The 16,969-nt window shown below is 32.9% G+C and overlaps 1 protein-coding gene across 2 annotated transcripts in view; it reads right to left on the bottom strand.

Moving 5' to 3' along the window:
* The window catches only part of ARHGAP32 (Rho GTPase activating protein 32), a 173,907-nt gene that overhangs the window by 147,297 nt on the left and 9,641 nt on the right, over window positions 1-16,969 (bottom strand). The window contains exon 1 of one of the 2 annotated variants that reach the window (XM_015592038.2): window positions 5,399-5,498. The exons of the other annotated variant lie outside the window; for it this stretch is intronic. The gene's annotated coding sequence lies outside the window, so the exon portion shown is untranslated. Of the gene's footprint in view, window positions 1-5,398; window positions 5,499-16,969 lie in introns of those variants that run through there. 2 annotated transcript variants of the gene reach the window in all.

Here is a 16,969-nt window from a genome sequence, read left to right as displayed (position 1 = left end):
AGCTCTATTTTTATGAGTAAGAATATTTTACTATTTTGATACACAGTGCTAAATAATTTCCCAGAAACACTGTCCAATTTACAGTGGCATCAACCATGTACAGTGCTTATTTTCTAATAACCTCACAATCTTTATCTTTGTCAATCTGAAAGGATTATTTCTTGATCTTTATTCATAATTAAATAGGCAAAAGTTAATGAAGTTTCACATATTTAGTGGGCATCCACATTATTGTGTATATTTTATTTGCAGATTCTATATTTTAGATTTTTTTCACAGAAAATATCCTTTTTTAAGTTAAAGCTAGTAATATTTGTCTGACACATAAATCTGAAGATATTTAATAGCTTGCCATTAAAATTATAAACCTGTAAGTTGTGGGCCTTACACTTCCTGATTTCAAGATTTACTGTTAAGCAATAGTGTGATACTGTAGTAAGGATGAACAAATTAATGAAATATAACAGAAAGCCAGAAAAAGTCCACCCATACACAACAAAACTTGACTTTGTGACAAAAGTAACAATGTAATTCAAAAGAATAGTGTTGTCAATAAATGAGAGTGTTGCAGTTTTTAAAAGTATGCAAAATAGGAATAAACTTGAACCTTCTCTTAATAATATACACAAAATCATTCAAGGTGGAAATTCACTTAATGTTAACATTAATACAGCTTCTAAAAATAAACATAGAAAAATAAATCTAATGTAAGTAAAAATGCCTTAAACAGGAAACAAAAAAGTACTACTTATAAGATAAAAATTTAATAAATTCAACTACATCAAAATTAAAAGCAAAGAAGTCATATCAAGCATATAAAAAAACTCCTTATGATAAAAAGTAATGACCCAATTTTTTTAATGCCAAAATATTTAAATAGGTACTTCATGAAAGAGGACACCAAATGGCCAGTAACTGTAGATGCTCAATGTCATTACTTATTAAGGAAATGCAAAATAAAATTATAATGTGATAACGCTGCATACTCTTCAAAGAACTAATTTTTTTAAATTAAAATAACCGATGTTGGCCAAGATGCGGAGCACTGAAACTCTCATATATTGCTGACTGGAATATAAAATAGTAATAACCATGCTGAAAAATTGATAACTCCTACTAAATTAAACATACAACTATCCCACGATCCTGCAAATACACTCCCAAATACAGACCCTCAAAAATATTCCATATGTACACAAAAAGGTATGTACATAGGAGCTTTATTTACAATCACCAGAAAATAAAAACAATGCAAATACACATAAACAAGGGAGAAGCTGAATAAATTATAGTATATTTATGCAATAGAATGATGTGCTTGGGAAAAAAAGGTATTTATTAACACACCGAATAACATGAATAAATCTAGCCATTAAATGTGTGTGTTTGTGTGTGTGTGTGTGTGTGTGAGAGAGAGAGAGAGAGAAAGAGAGAGAGAGAGAGAGAGTGTGTGTGTGTGTGTGTGTGTGTGTGTGTTAAACTTCAATTAAAAATTAACAGAAAAAAATGTCAGTAGAAATTTTTGTGGAACTTAAGCTGGTTATCCATTTGTCTAGAATAGTTATGATAACTGGGAAAACAATGAGGGAAAAAACAGTATTTCAAAGAATACAAAAAGAAGACTTTTCTAACTTATTTTATGATAACAGTTGACAGAGACATCAAAATCACCCAAGAGACTTTCAATATTAACAAGGACAAGGATAAGACAATCAGAAAAGCTGAACAAAATGTATAAACCAAATGTTTTAAGCACTAAATTTCAACCATACAGAAAAGACATAAAGAGGCTATGTGATCCTTGAGAAAATCAAATTACACATTCATTCAAGCCACTGATAAAGGGAAAAATCTCAACAGCAGTCAGAGGGAAAAAAGGATACATATACATTACATTCACAGGACTAAATATGAGAAAGGCAGTACACCTGGACTGAGTTCTTTTAATTGCTTTTTAAAACAACTGGCAACAGAGAATTTTGTGTTGTGAAATTTATTTCAAAAAAAGAATGTGAGGCTTCCAGTCTCTTCCACTGTTTACAATAAAAAATCTACAGGAAAAATAAATAAATAAAATAAAAACATGCAACTACCTGAGACTTCTAAAAAAATTAGTAAGAGCAGGTGGATTAGAGAACAAAGTCAAAACTTGAAGAATTACTAATAATACAGTGGCAGTTGGCTTCCTGGTTTTTTCCCCCTCTGATATCTTTTAGAATTGACCAAAGACAAGCTGAATCAGCATATAAGAGGAATGGCCAGCAAAACTCTTAGGCCAAGTGGTTAGTTTTTTTTTCTTCTTTTTTCTCTTCCAGCCTGGCCCAAGGACAGACCTGAAAGTTATACTTCTGCTCTAGCATAAGAACATAAAACCCTGAGTGAAAACTCATTCTTTAAATAGAGAAACAATAAACGAAGACTCTGTAGTATAAAGATTGAGGGGACAGTCTTTGTTATTTTTTCTCTTTCCTCTCTCACTTCTTAGACCTGACAGCAGCCCCATTCAGGAAAAACTGTGTGTAGTACAGAGGCTAAATTCTTGTAGAACTCCTTCCTTTCAGCCAGAGAAACTGCGGAAAGTTTCCTTTGAGAACAGACAATGTGTCCAAATTTTCAACAAAGATAAAAGTACAGCAAAGGCTATAAAAATGAACTGATGTTATACCTCTACCTAAAGAAGTTCAGATAGAAACTTCAATCTGAAAGAACCCAACCAAATCAAGGTCTGATAAGACAGAAAAGCAGCCAACATTCTCCAGAGGATTTCAATAGGAGTCAGTCTCACAACAAAATATTCAAAATGTCCAAGACACAACCAAAATTATTGTATATACCAAAAACCAGTAAAATATGAGCAATTCCCAAATGAAAGAACAATCGAGAAATATCAAATATTAGATGAAACAGATGTTAGACTTATTAAAGACTTTAAAACAGATATATATTATAAACAGGATGCATTAGATAATGAAACCAGTGGAAAGACAGAAATTTCTTGATGAAAAGTATAACTTATACAAAAAAAAATTTTTTTTAACTAAAAAATGTAGTATCTGATATAAAAAATATTGGCTTGGCTTAACAGCATAATGGAGAAGACAGAATAACATTAGACCAAAAAAAAAAAATCAACTTTAAGAAAAGATATTTTAAAATTTTTTAAAGATTCAAAAATATGAATGGATCCATTGATAACCATGAGAAGAAACATACTGGCACAGAAAAAAAAATCTATTTGAGGAAATAATTCCTGAAAACATTATAAATTTGTTGAAAAATATACATTTACAGATTCAAGATGATCAGCAAAAAAAAAAAAAAAAAGAGACAAAATCAAAGCAAACCACAAACCAAAACATCAAAATAAAGATCTTGAAACCAAATAAATATAAAAGAAGTATCTTATCCTGAGAGTAGCCAGAGAAAAAAGGACATATTACCTATAGTATAATAAGGATTTAAATGACTGGATTTCTCATTAGAAATCAAGAAGACCAAAAATAGTGAAACAATAGATAAAAATTTCTGAAGGAACTCTCAACCCAGAAAACTACATCAAGTGAAAATATCCTTCGGAAATAAAGTAAAAATAAGAACATACTCAGATGAAAGAAAATTAGGAGAATTCATCACCAGTAGATGAGCCCTAAAGGAAATACTCAAGAAAGTTCTTCATGTAAAGGAAAATGATATCAGAGTAAACCTTGGATCTTCTAGTATGAAGGAAGAACAACAAAAATGACAAATAACTAGGTAAATGTAACAGATTATCAATCTCCTCAAGTTCTTTGAACTATATGTACCCATCAAAAGAAATTATTATAACCTTGTTTGATGAATGAATGTAGATGTAATACTTAGAAAAACGATAAAAAGGGGAAAAATAAAGGTACCTACATTCCACTTGACAAGGTATGTACATTCCATTTGAAGTGTAAAATAATCTTAAGAACAACATAAAAAGTTAGGAAAAGCAAACCAACGATAAGTTAAAAAGATAAAACACCATGACCAGGTAATCCCAGGAATGTAATTTTGGTTTAACAGCTGCAAACAGAAGAAAAATGCAAGGCTTGAATGAACACATCACAGAAAAAGACATCTCAATGGCCAATAAGCAAATGAAATGGCACTAAACATAAATCATCATTATAGAAACACAAATTAAAACTACAATGAAATTCTATTATATATGCCACCGAATGCAGACACAAAGAGTACATATTGTAGGATTCCACATATAGGAACAATGGTTGACTTTGGTGGGAAAAGTACTGACTGAAAGGCACGGAAGGGAGCTTTGTGAATTTCAGGAAAATTCTGTGTTTAAATCTGGGTGTGGTCGCATGGGGAAAAGAAGCGAAAATGTATCAAGTTCTACATATTAGCTTTGTGACTTGGACTTCTCTGCATGTTAGTTATAGCATAATGACAAATAATAAGAAAAATTAAATGTGAAAAAACAGACATGAGAGTAGAAAATTGTAGGCAAATCTCATTTGTAAAACACAGATGCATAAAAATATATTCAATAAAATAGTGACTCAAATCCATCATGTATTAATTTTTTAAAAAATAGATCATAACCAAATTAAATTTATCCCAGGAATGCAAGAATAAGTTAACAATAGAAATTTTATTATAATTAAATCTCAATAATTAAAATTAATTAGGAAAAACAGTTGTTGCAACAGACACAGAATAATTATCTGGTAGGATTCAATATTTATTCATAATAACATCTAGCCAGACCTCTCATTGAGAATAGTAAACTGAAGATACATTTATCTTTGCTCTCTCACAAATCTTACCAAGGTATTACAGAACTTTTTTTTTTTTAACCATTTTCTTATATTGGCAAAAGCACAAAGTGCTATGTATATAAAGTCATTCTTTGCTGGACTATCTCTAGTAACTGTGAAAAAAAAGAGACTAATGTTCCAAAACGAAGTCAGTTGTGCTAAATCCACATCACCAGACTGAGACTTAATACCTAATCTAATTGCACTTTGTCTCTCCCAGTAATGTAACTTTAACTAGTCAGTCTAAAATATTTTTATTTAACATAACTAAAGAGTGAATACAACCCAGCTATCCATCAATAAGTGATGGTTGAATAAAACTATTGCACACACACAATGGGATAGTCGCAGGTATAAAAGTATAAACAAAACGGGGCCACATACTAAACCTTACAAGCTCAAGAAGAGGCCTGCATGGTGGGCCTTACAAACTCAGAGAACAAAAGTAACCATACAGGATGATCTGAACATAAAAAAATCCTAACTAAAATAGGGTCATGGTGGATAGTCGCATCCTAGGTCTGCAGCTTTTTGACAAAAGTTACCTTTACCTTAAGTGAGTCTATTAATTGTCTTTTTGCATCAAGATAACATACCCTTGGAATGTCAGAGTAATCCCCTTTTTCCAGACTCTTCAGGGTACAACCACCATAGAAGAGCAGGAGACCATGGAATCCTTCACTGTTTTCTTGTTCCCCAGATATCATCTCTATTTGCTGTACATGTTAATTATTAACTATGCTGTACTCACCAATGTAAAAGAATGTATCTCTTCATTTTACTTTTTATCCAATCCCAGAGATTTCCCCCCTGCTTTTCTTCTTCCCGTTCCCTTAATCTACTACCAAGGGATTTCATGTAACCCTCCTTCCATCTCCTCCTTTGATTCCAATGTATAAAATAAGCTGCAAAGCTGCCATTCTCCAGAGCATTTTCTCAATCTGTTGAGATTTTGCTTCCCAGCAATTGTCATCAGTTTGGCTCAAATAAACTCATAAAAATTCCCTGCAGGTTTAAACGTTTCTTATGTCAACAAAAGGAATGAAGAAGATTTCAATCAATTGCTATGAAGTAATCTTCATGTATTAAGTGAGGGGCATGGTATATGAACTGGCTATTCTTTAATTAAAAACAGTATAAATATAAAAATTATGTGTATTTTCTTATACTTAAAAAAAATGAGAGGATAAGCCCAAAAATGATTGAAATGCTTATCTCTGGGAGAGCAAAGAGATTGGGACAGAAGCTGGACTTTTCTGAATGCCTCGTTTTGTAGTTCATATTTTGGGGCCACATAAATGTCTTAAATATTTATATAAATAAGTTAAAATGGCAGGGAAAGGTAAATTAGACTCCTGGAGACTATTCCAAGGGGGAGGGAGGCATCCCACAAAACACCAACCAATTGTTGCACCCCGTCAGGGTGTCCAAGAACTTAACTCAAATTCAATTCTGACACTATCTACCCAGAGATATTCTGTTACCTGCGCTTACATGTCTACACTGTGTGAGTCCAAGGCTCAGTCGTTGGATACCCCACGAAAGATCTGCATGGAGGTCCAACTCTTGGAGAAGACAGCAGGCAAAGAGTAGCAAACAGAAGCAACTGTATTAAGCAAAGGAAGCAAGCAAAGTACACTTGGGAAAAAGTCCAAGCAGGCAGCTCAACAGAGAATCGAGTGCCCCAAGAAGTGGGCGAGGTATGGGGGAAAGGTCAGGGATTTGTATGGGCAGTAGGGTTTCTTTGTTCTCCTTCTGTTCTTCCCTCCTCAAATGATGCGGATCCCAGGTGCCTCCCTCTGAGCCCTCCCACACCTAGTCTAGGAAAAATGAAGGAGTTGCCTGAAGCTGTTAGATATCTTATTTTTCTGTTTAGCTTCTGCCCATGGGAAAACAAGGGAGTCCCTTGAAGCTGTCAGATATCTAATTTTGTACATTTTACTGTTAAACCAGCCTTGAGGCCTTGTTAACCCCTTACTGAACTTCTCCCTTCAGCTCATATCTACATATTTACCTACCCTATCGATTCCACAGGTTAAGGAGGGCTCAATTCGACTGCCTTCCCCCATTTTCCTTCAGAGCCAGCAGTGAGCCCAGGCTGTCACCTGTGCTTCTGACTGACCAGCTACAGATTAGAGGTTCCAATGACCCCTTCCTTGGCAATTTAGTTCAGAAGACAGGCAAAAACCCAGGTTGTTACCTGTACTTCTGACCAAATGGCTATAAATCAGAGGTTCCCAAGACCCCTCTCTTTAGGTTCAATTAATTTGCTACAGCAACTCACAGAACTCAGAAAAACATTTTACTTTCTAGATTACTGGTTAATTATAAAAAAGTATATAACTCCAGAACAGCCAGATGGAAGAGATGCAGGTAAGGCAAGGTATAGGGAAAGGGCTCAGACCTCCCATGTCCTCCCTAGGCTTACCACTTTCCATAAATCTCTACATGTTCACTAACCAGAAAGTTCTTCGAACCCGTCCTTTAGCTTTTTATGGAAGCCTCATTATATAGGCATACCTGATTAAATCACTGGCAACTGATTCTACCTCCAGCCCTTCTCCCCTTCCATGAGGTGAGGTGGGACTGAGAGTTCCAACCTCTAATCACATTGGCAACTAGCTCCCATCCTTACTTAGATGCTTCCAAACGTCACCTTATTCACATAACAAAAGACACCTATATTACTCTCAACACTCAGGAAATTCCAAGACATTTGGAGGCTATGAGCAAGGAACTGTGGACAAATACCAAATAAATACATGAGAAATATATGTATTTATTTCGTATGTATTTCTTATAAATCACAATTTGCAAAAGGCAATCCTTTAAAATCCAAAGCCAAATACAACAAATGAATCTAATCGGTTTAAGTTGGAGGCTTAATCACATGGGGAGGAATGACTTCACATAACACTAACACCAGTAAAAGATCCCAAGTAGGATATAACCTAGAAACTAAACAAACAAACAAACAAACAAAAACCTGTTTTCAGTACTATATTATTTTGAAATTAATAAAAGTAGATGATTAATGTAAGTGTTAATGTCATCAAAAACTAAAGTTTTCAGCATAAGAGATATAAAAATATAAATAAAAATTTTAAGTAGAAACTCTTACTCGTTTCCTTTGGGGGTGGGTAGAGGGGTGTATTTAAATAAGATTGCTAGAATGACAAAACAGACAAATGGAGAAGACATACTGAAACTTGATTACAGCAAGGCATATAGCTGAGTCTTTTGTGATGGACCTGTGGATAAGATTTTAAAATGAGAACTAAATATTAATACAGTTAGACTACTCTGAAGTTGATTAAATACTCAAGAATGCTGAGTGTCAATTATATTGCAAATTACTCTGCAACAGGAAGGTGATAGGTCATAGGGCTCTTTTATTCCTAAATTTCTCAAAACTTTTATGACAGACAAAACCATATGACACATTTATCAAATATATAGATTGAAGATATCTGAAAGGGATATTAACACTCTGAATGACAGAATTCAAAGAGATTTTAATAAGCTGTTAAGACAAACTAAAATGACTGTAAAGTTCATGAAGAATAAAAATGAATACTCTGAATTTATATTCAAAACTCAATTACATAAGCATGGTGGGAAGCACACTTTGTTTGACAAGAAGTAACAAGATCTAAGGCCTGTAGTTTACCACAAGCTAAATATAAGTCAAAAGTATAGCCTCACTGGCAACAAGCTAATGCAGCCTGAAAAAATATGGCATCTTTAACAAGGAAAATATTTGTTTATCCATAATCTGAACCCATTAAACCACATAGGGAACAGTTCATCCATTTCAGGAAAACATAATTTGATATTGAAAACACGCAAAAATAGGAACTGGCAGTGTTTTATCTTGTCTGCTTCACTGCTCTCTAACCCATATTATTCTACCATTCTCACCATTAGTATAGATCTTTATAGAATCTTTTGAAAGCCTATTCTCTTGATTCCAAATCCAAGTAAAGCTCTAACGTTGACTGGGTAACTGTGAAATAAAACAGTAGTGTAACAGTGATACAGAACCATTAAAGCTGGCAACTTCTACAGTCACCCCACCACAATGCCCACCTATTTCTTATTATCTAATAGTGTGTGACTATCCAAAAGACTATAAAGTCCATCCCAAAAGGTCTGAGCAAAGTGCTAAGGGGTACTAAAGATCTTTAACTAAGGAAAAATAAGGCATGGGAAAGTTTTTAATATATAATCACAGAACTAAAAGAAATCTCGTTCCACTATTCCACCACACAGAGAAAACTGAGACCAAGAAGAAAGAAGCAACTTGCCACAGTGTGTTTAGTCGCAGTACTTAAATTGAATTTTTATCACAAAAACTACTATACCTAATGTAGGCATATGGAAGAAAAAAGTTCAAAGGCTGTTGAATTTTTAAATGCAAAAAAACAATGAGAAATAGTTTTACTCCTATCAAAATATGAAAAACTAAAAATGTTTAAGATTGAAAAAGATATGGCACAAAAGACACTAAGCATTACTGCCTAGAACACAAAATAACAAAATCTTTTTGACAAGTTATATGGGGATCTTCAAACTAGATAAGCAATTCCCTATAAGGTAACAGTAAAAAGAAAAGGCAAAGTTCATCATAAAGATATTCTTTAAAGTGAAAAATATAAAACAAACCCAAAGTCCTGCTAATTAATAAAACATCAATAATAAATTCCATACAATAGAATATTAGTCATTAAATTATTTTTTTATTAAGAATTTTCATTTAACACCAATTACAACACGCTGTATACATAAATTTCTCCCGGGCAATAAGTTTTATGAAGTATTATAGTAGTTTTAATATTTCTGGAATATTGGTCATTTTCATCAACTAATGTTATCACTATGTTAAATATATTATGAAATATAAACAACAAAGAAGTACTATGGTAAGCACTAGTTAAGCAAAACTGTAAAGAGAGCATGTTCCCCATCCCCTACCCCAGCCAAGATTCCTACCTTCTGGCTAGTCAAACACTAACCAAGGTAATGCTGGGAAGAGAGATTTTTAGATGTATTAAATTCCAGGTCAGTGGATCTTAAAATAGAAAAATTACCTGAACGGGCCTACTTCAGGAGTCTCCCAAGACTACTGCTGAAGCAACCATCACAGAATATGCTGCTCATGGGAAGGCAAACAAACCCTAGAAGATGTAAATGCTACAGGTGGGGTAGGTACTGGTGGAAGGTACATATAGCTGACTCAGCGCAATAGCCATCTCTCTTTTCTCCGCTGCAACTGTGTATCTCAATGTGCATGCTACGATCTAGTCCATATCTCATCTGCAGATCTCAAGACCCTCACTCTTTTCTAAGGGAAACTCAACTCCTTTCTCTCTCCACAGTAATTTTTTTTTATTCACCCTTCACAGGTGTCCCTGCTCTATGTCCACCAGTTAGTCTCTTCCAGAGATCTCTTCCTTCCAGTAAAACAGCAAAGTCTTTTACCTATGACACTTCCCATAATGTATAATAAGGTAGAATGCTAATGTTAAATGGGGGGTGGGAGGAGAAATAAAATTGTATATGGTTTACAATTATAAATCACATTCCTAGACATGAAGGCAAAGGGGAACATATCAACAAAGCAGTACTCTTTTAAACTAGGTTTGGAGGAATTTATATAAGAAAATCATGTTTCTATGATGTTAAATTTAAAACTCCGCATTGTAAGAAGTCACAAAGGAAATATACCAAAATAATCTCACCATTGTGGGAAATGAAATTACAGGTAGCAGTCTTTTTTTTTCCCCACTTTCTGTATTTTCTATATAAGTATGTTTTGTTTCTATAAAGGAGGAAGCCTTTGAAGAGAGAGAGAGAAAGCATACACACTAGCTAGTTTCTTCCACCTCTGTACGTTACCTACCTTACAACAACCATTTGCAAATGCATAGATAAATGAGATTAGATATTCTATATAACTCCAATAGGCAAAACTGAGTATTTATATTTATAGTCAATTTAGGAAAGAACAAGAATTTTTTTTAAAAAAATGCATTTTTGAAGGTATGTACCCATGTTATGGTAATAAAATGGATTTTTTTGTTAATAAATGAGCCAAATTAATTGATATCTGGTAGGAGTTAGAACCGCAGTGGAGATGCCAATCAAAGCAGAAAGGAGAAGGAAAAATATTCTGTCTTCTCCCCTATTCCTCCCTCCAATCTTCTACCAATGTCTCTCATTATTCAAATCTAGGCAGAAGCCCATGAGAAAGGAAGCCTAGGAAATGTAGCTTGCAGGGATCTGCCTCTTGCAATAGAGAACAACGATAAGAGAAAGAGATCCCAATCCCAGATCCATGGCAGTCATTACTAATTGATGAAGATATAATTGTATATATAGTACAGTACCAATCATTTAAAATATAGATTACTTTATATAACGTGCTCTTCTATTTGAAAAGACATAGTAGCTAAAATAGTATCCACATATAAATACATACATATACATATATATGATCAACTGAATAAGTAAGATTGTAATATAAATTTGTACTGTGAATAAAGACAAAAAGCAAAATGAGTAGTTAAAAATAAAGGTAAATCTGAAATTGTTAGAGAAAATCAACAACATCACCAGATAAACATTCACAAAGAACATGAAAATGCAACTAACGTAAGAATATACTACTATTAAAGTGGCCCAGGAATGTTCTTTTCTTCAAGGAACAAAAAACCCAAATACAACATGCATGGGGAAAGAAAAGTCTGGATCAAAATCTTCTTTATGTATGAGGCTAGCAAAAAATATCTGAAAATAAGTCAGAAAAAAAATGGTAACCTTTTGCTAGTTTTCACTGTTTTCTCTTTAATAGACTCAAATCTGAAGGAGAACACAATAGTTTTATACTAATGTTATAAATAATATTTCTTAATGATAAAAAATATTTCTACTTATAGTAATAAAGGGAAAAACTTTGGCCTCTTAAAAAAGAAAAGTTGTAGGAGCTATCTCTGTGGCAGTAGGACTGTATACATATGTATATGCACATACATATACACAATCAATGGAAAAGGCAACATGTGAATACAAAATTTGTCGTGTCAAGAAAGGCAAACAGGACTGGCGGTTTCTAAACTCAACCACAGCTTAACCATAGAAAATAAATGCAACAAAACTCTTTAATGAAACATGTTTATAGAATTTTAATTGGTCTAGGTATTATTCCCTTTCTTACAAAGAAATAAGAGACAATGGAGTAAAATCTAATAATCATCATCCCAATACCACAGAAAAGCTTAATTTATTAAATCTATAGTATATTATATTATCACTAAAATGATTCTTAAAGAATAAGTATATCACATAGAAATCTAATAAACTGAGTCATCTATGTAAATATTTTCAAAAGAAGTTTGAAAGAACACTTGATGTTAAAATAAAATACCCTGGATGTTAAAAACAGATTACATAACAATTTTCTTCACTTATTTCCTCCAATATGTTATCTAGAACTCCCACGTGCAAGTGCTAAAAAACAGAAATAGGAATCAAAGTAGGAGCAGGTAGATTTAAATATGTGGATGATTCACAAACCACACAAGAAGCCATTAAATCCCAGGATTAAACTATATATTTATTTCTATTTAATTCTCTATTTTGATTGGGAATAATAGAGTGGGGACACTAAAGCAAAAAAAAAAAACAAAAAATAAACATGATTTCTGAAACTGATTATCAGACTAGTTCTTTTGCAGCAAAGGAGTTGCCTTTATAGTTCACTTCTATTAGAAAATATCTCCTCAGAGAGAACCAGTAACAACAGGGACACGATTATTCAAGAGCAATGTTTAAAACAATTTAGGAAAAATTATTAGCAACTGCCATTAAAATAATAATCAAAAACTCTCTACTAGGCAATAGATGGTTAATCAATTTAAAAATTAATACACTGACAAATTACAAAAATTACATAATTTGTATGTTAGCAAAACTTCTAAATATTCTAAAATTTGTGCTTTTCTATAATGGAGATTCATCTTTTCCTTCAACTCACTCCAATCTGCCTCAATCATTAAAGATTTACTCTGCTGAAAATACGGGGTTCCAAAACTGTATATAATTTTACCAGAAATTTTATAAAAAAGTACCTGAGAAAATTTTAAAATATTATTCTATTAACTTTATAGGCACCTTGTTCAGGTAAATTATTGCTAGTTTTCAGGGCAGCTAGAAAATCATGCTTCTTTGTTTCTACATTTGAATTTTGTACATCAGATGTAGTAATAAAAATGTGTATAATAATATTTAAACATATTTAAAAACATGAATTATAAATTCTTTCTAGAATAAGGCAGGGTATGAATAGACGAAGGGTAGAAGGGAAGAAAGAACCACAAATGATAGAGACAATTAGAAATTTTCTATTAAAGGTAGAAATGGCACAATTCTAAACTATTGATGATACTCTGGCTGAATTCTGTAAGAATAATTATTCCTCTAACAGCATAAGTGTTATGTACTCTTCTCCTTCAATATTTCATAAGTTTAAATTTTTCTGAAAAGCCATATAACAAATTCTATCAGTAAAAGTAATATCCAGATTGCTTAAAGCCTTAAATAGCACAGTATTTGGAATACAGTTCTCAGTTTAATAATTAACAATAAAATACTGGCTTTAAGATTAGTTCACCAGTTTAAAAGATTTCAGGCTTAACTTCATAAAACTGCCCATTTTAAACACTTTTTAACCTATAAAATTAACAATTTCATGCAATTCAACCTAATATAAATCCCAAAATTCCTAGTAGTAGATTAATTATCTTCAATAATTAACACCACTTGATTCATGCCAGAAAATTCCCACAATCTTCAGCCAGAACAGGATACACCATGGAATGGGGTGGCTTGGGTTGTTTACTGAAGAACTCTGAATATCCTGGCAGAAATTCAAAACTTGGGCTTTGCATATTAATTAATGGTTGCATTTGTGATTGTTCACAAAGCAACACTAAATAAAACACTCAGCTTTTAAAGACTGTGAAATGATAAACAACATCAGTTTCTCTGAATTATGACTAAAATAAATCCATCAGTCAAAAACAAATATTTAAACATCACACAGTAATAAAGAGCTAAAGATATTCATTGAAGGAGCATTTGCAAAGACTATTTTTTTTCTTTTATTCAAATTATAAATGTTTTTATTGCTGATGAGTAAAAGGAACCAGTCTAGGTACCATAGAGAGTAGATATCTATCAATCCAAGGAGCAATAAACAAAATATTCACCTCCTCCAAAATTACCTCTTCTTCAAGATCATTCAAGAATAAATAACCCAGCTATTCTATCAACCCTCATTCCTCTTTAAAAAGTAAGCAATAGAGGAGGGCAATGGTCCAAATACAAAGGTTACTTTTGAAAAGTCTAAGAAAAATGTAATGGTCTAACTTTTGTTCTAAAAGAGAAAAGGGGGAAAAGGAAAGAGAAGAGGAAACAAAAGAACAGAAAATAAAACAGTTCATATAAAAGTCCAACAAATCAAATCAGATAAAGAGGGAAGAAAATTCAGGGCATTTTTAAGGGGAAACCAGTGGTTCAATTTGTCCAGAGAATGACAATTTTATTCACTCAAATAATATTTACTGAAAATTTACTATGTTGAGCACAGGTAACAAAACAGTAAATAAAACTGACAAAGTTCCTGTACTCAAGGAACTTACAATCTAATGGAAAAAGAAATATTCATACAAATATTTAGTATATCTAAGTATTTGGATAAAATTAAAGCAGAGTAAGAAAGAGAGTGGAGGGCAGAGTTATTATTTCATCTAAGATGGTGAATAAAAGTAACACTTAATTGTAGCATTTGAAGAGAAAACTGAAGGAAGAGAGAAACCTTTGCAGATCATACTAGGAAAGTACTTCCAGGAGAAAAAACCACAAACAGAAACACAAAGGCCTAGAATGGGAGATTCCACTGCATAACCAGAAATAAACAGTAAGGAGGCCAATGTGACTGGAGCAAAATGAACAAATGAGGAAGAACTTTGGCTTTAAGGAAAATGAATTAAAACCTCCTTTTCACTTATAATAAATGAAAGGGTTTAAACCTGGATGACCGGAATAAAGTTAGTGTTATTAATATAAACTGTAAAGTTAAAATGAAGAAACTCATTTCAGAGAGCAGGAAAGATGAGATTTAGCAAAAATCTGTGAATTCTTAGAGAGTTAGAGATATGAACATGGAAGTCATCTGTTTAGAGATGACAGTTAAATCTGCAGGAACAGAAGAGAACTGAGAAGAAACAAGCATAAAGAGACAAAGTATAGATCCCTGTGAATGCCTACACTCAACAGGTAGGAAGACGACAGAGGAAAAGAGGCCGCCCTCCAGGACTGAGCGCCGGTGATTGCGAGCGTGTGTGCGTGCGTGCGCGTGTGTGTGTGTGTGTGTGTGCGTGCGCGCGCGCGCATACACGTGTGTATGTGGCGGGGGGAGGGAGGGAGGGGGAAGAGAGCGAGTTGTTTGTTTATGAGAGAGGAGGTAGAGAAGAAAGAGAGGGATGGAGGAAGGGGATAGCATGTGCATGGACACACATGAGTGTTGACAACACTGAGCAGTAACTATTTATCTTCCTTTTAAAAATTTTCGATATTTTGGAAGTTCAAACGTTATAACTCGTTTTAATATTCATGACTCTGGTTGTTAGCATATGTGAGCATTTTCTGCCAGGAACGCTGATTTTATTTCATTAATGATGATTTTATTTGTTAAAACATGACCTACTTTAGCTCTGAGTCTTGAACACATTAATTTTAAAGGTAGAAAATATAACAAGTGAGAAACCGTTCCTGACAAAAAAAACTTCAAAAATTAAAAAGACATATTTTGAGAATACTGAAATGATCAATACTAAAAATAAAATTAATGGAAAAACACTAAGAAGTATGATTAAGGCGGTTTTAGTTAAAATATTGAAAATTGATGAAATTTTCTCTCACTTTCTTATCAGGTTTTTTGCCTTATAATTTTAAGATCCTAATATTTACTTACTAAATAGTTTCATTGTTAAATCACTGTAAATAAATATGTTACACTTAATTTTAAAAAACTCTATAGCTTTTTATCAGATTTCTTAAAATTCTTAACTTATTCTACTAAAGATTTATGAATAGTAATAAATAAATCATGAACCATAAGGGTTTTACAGTTTGTTGTTGTTGATTTTTTTTATTACTTTTTTATTAACCATTTCTTTATTGATAGATATTTAGGGTTGCCATAATGTTTCACTGTAACACAATGACGAAATAATGTTGTTGATTTTAAAATGACCATTTAGAACAGCCTAATAACTAAAAAGGAGATAAATCAGCAATTAAAACCTCCCAACAAACAAAATTCCAGGACCAGATGGCTTCCCTGATGACCTCTACCAAACATTTCAAGACAAGTTAATACCAATCCTTCTTGAACTCGTCTGGAAAACAGAAGACAGAATACTTCCAAACTCATTGTGCGAAGCCAGCATTACCTTGATACCAAAACCAGACAAGGAAGCCACAAGAAAATTATAAGCCAATATCTCCAATGAATATAGATGAAAAAATCTTCAACAAAATATTAGGAAACTAAATTCAACAGTACATTAAAGGAATCATACACCATGATCAAGTAGGATTTATTGCAGAGATGGTAGGATGGTTCAACATGTACTATTCAATCAATGTGATACACCACATTAACAAAATGAAGAATAAAAATCAGATGATCATTTCAATAGATTTGACAAAACTCAACATACATTTACCAAAAAAATCTCAAAAAATGGGTATGGAAGGAAGGTACTTAAATATACTAAAGGCCATATATGATAAGACCACAGATAACATCATACTCAATGGTGAAAGCTGAAAGTTTTTCCTTGAAAACAAGAACAAGACAAAGATGCTCACTCTCTCACCACATCTATTCAACATAGTACTGGAAGTACCACCAGAGCAATTAGGCAAGAAAAAGAAATAAAAGACATTCAATTGGAAAGGAATAAAACTGTCACTATTTGCAGATGACATATAGAACCCCCTAAAGACTAAATCGAAACTGTTATGACTGAGAAATGAATTCAAAGTTGTAGGATACAAAATCATTATACAAAATTCCGTTGTGCTTCTCTACACTAACA

The sequence above is a fragment of the Pteropus alecto genome, unplaced genomic scaffold (assembly GCF_000325575.1).
Source record: "Pteropus alecto unplaced genomic scaffold, ASM32557v1 scaffold135, whole genome shotgun sequence".
NCBI lineage: Eukaryota > Metazoa > Chordata > Mammalia > Chiroptera > Pteropodidae > Pteropus > Pteropus alecto.
The sequence above is the reverse complement of the archived record's forward strand: the minus strand, read 5'-3'. Positions and strand labels throughout refer to the sequence as shown.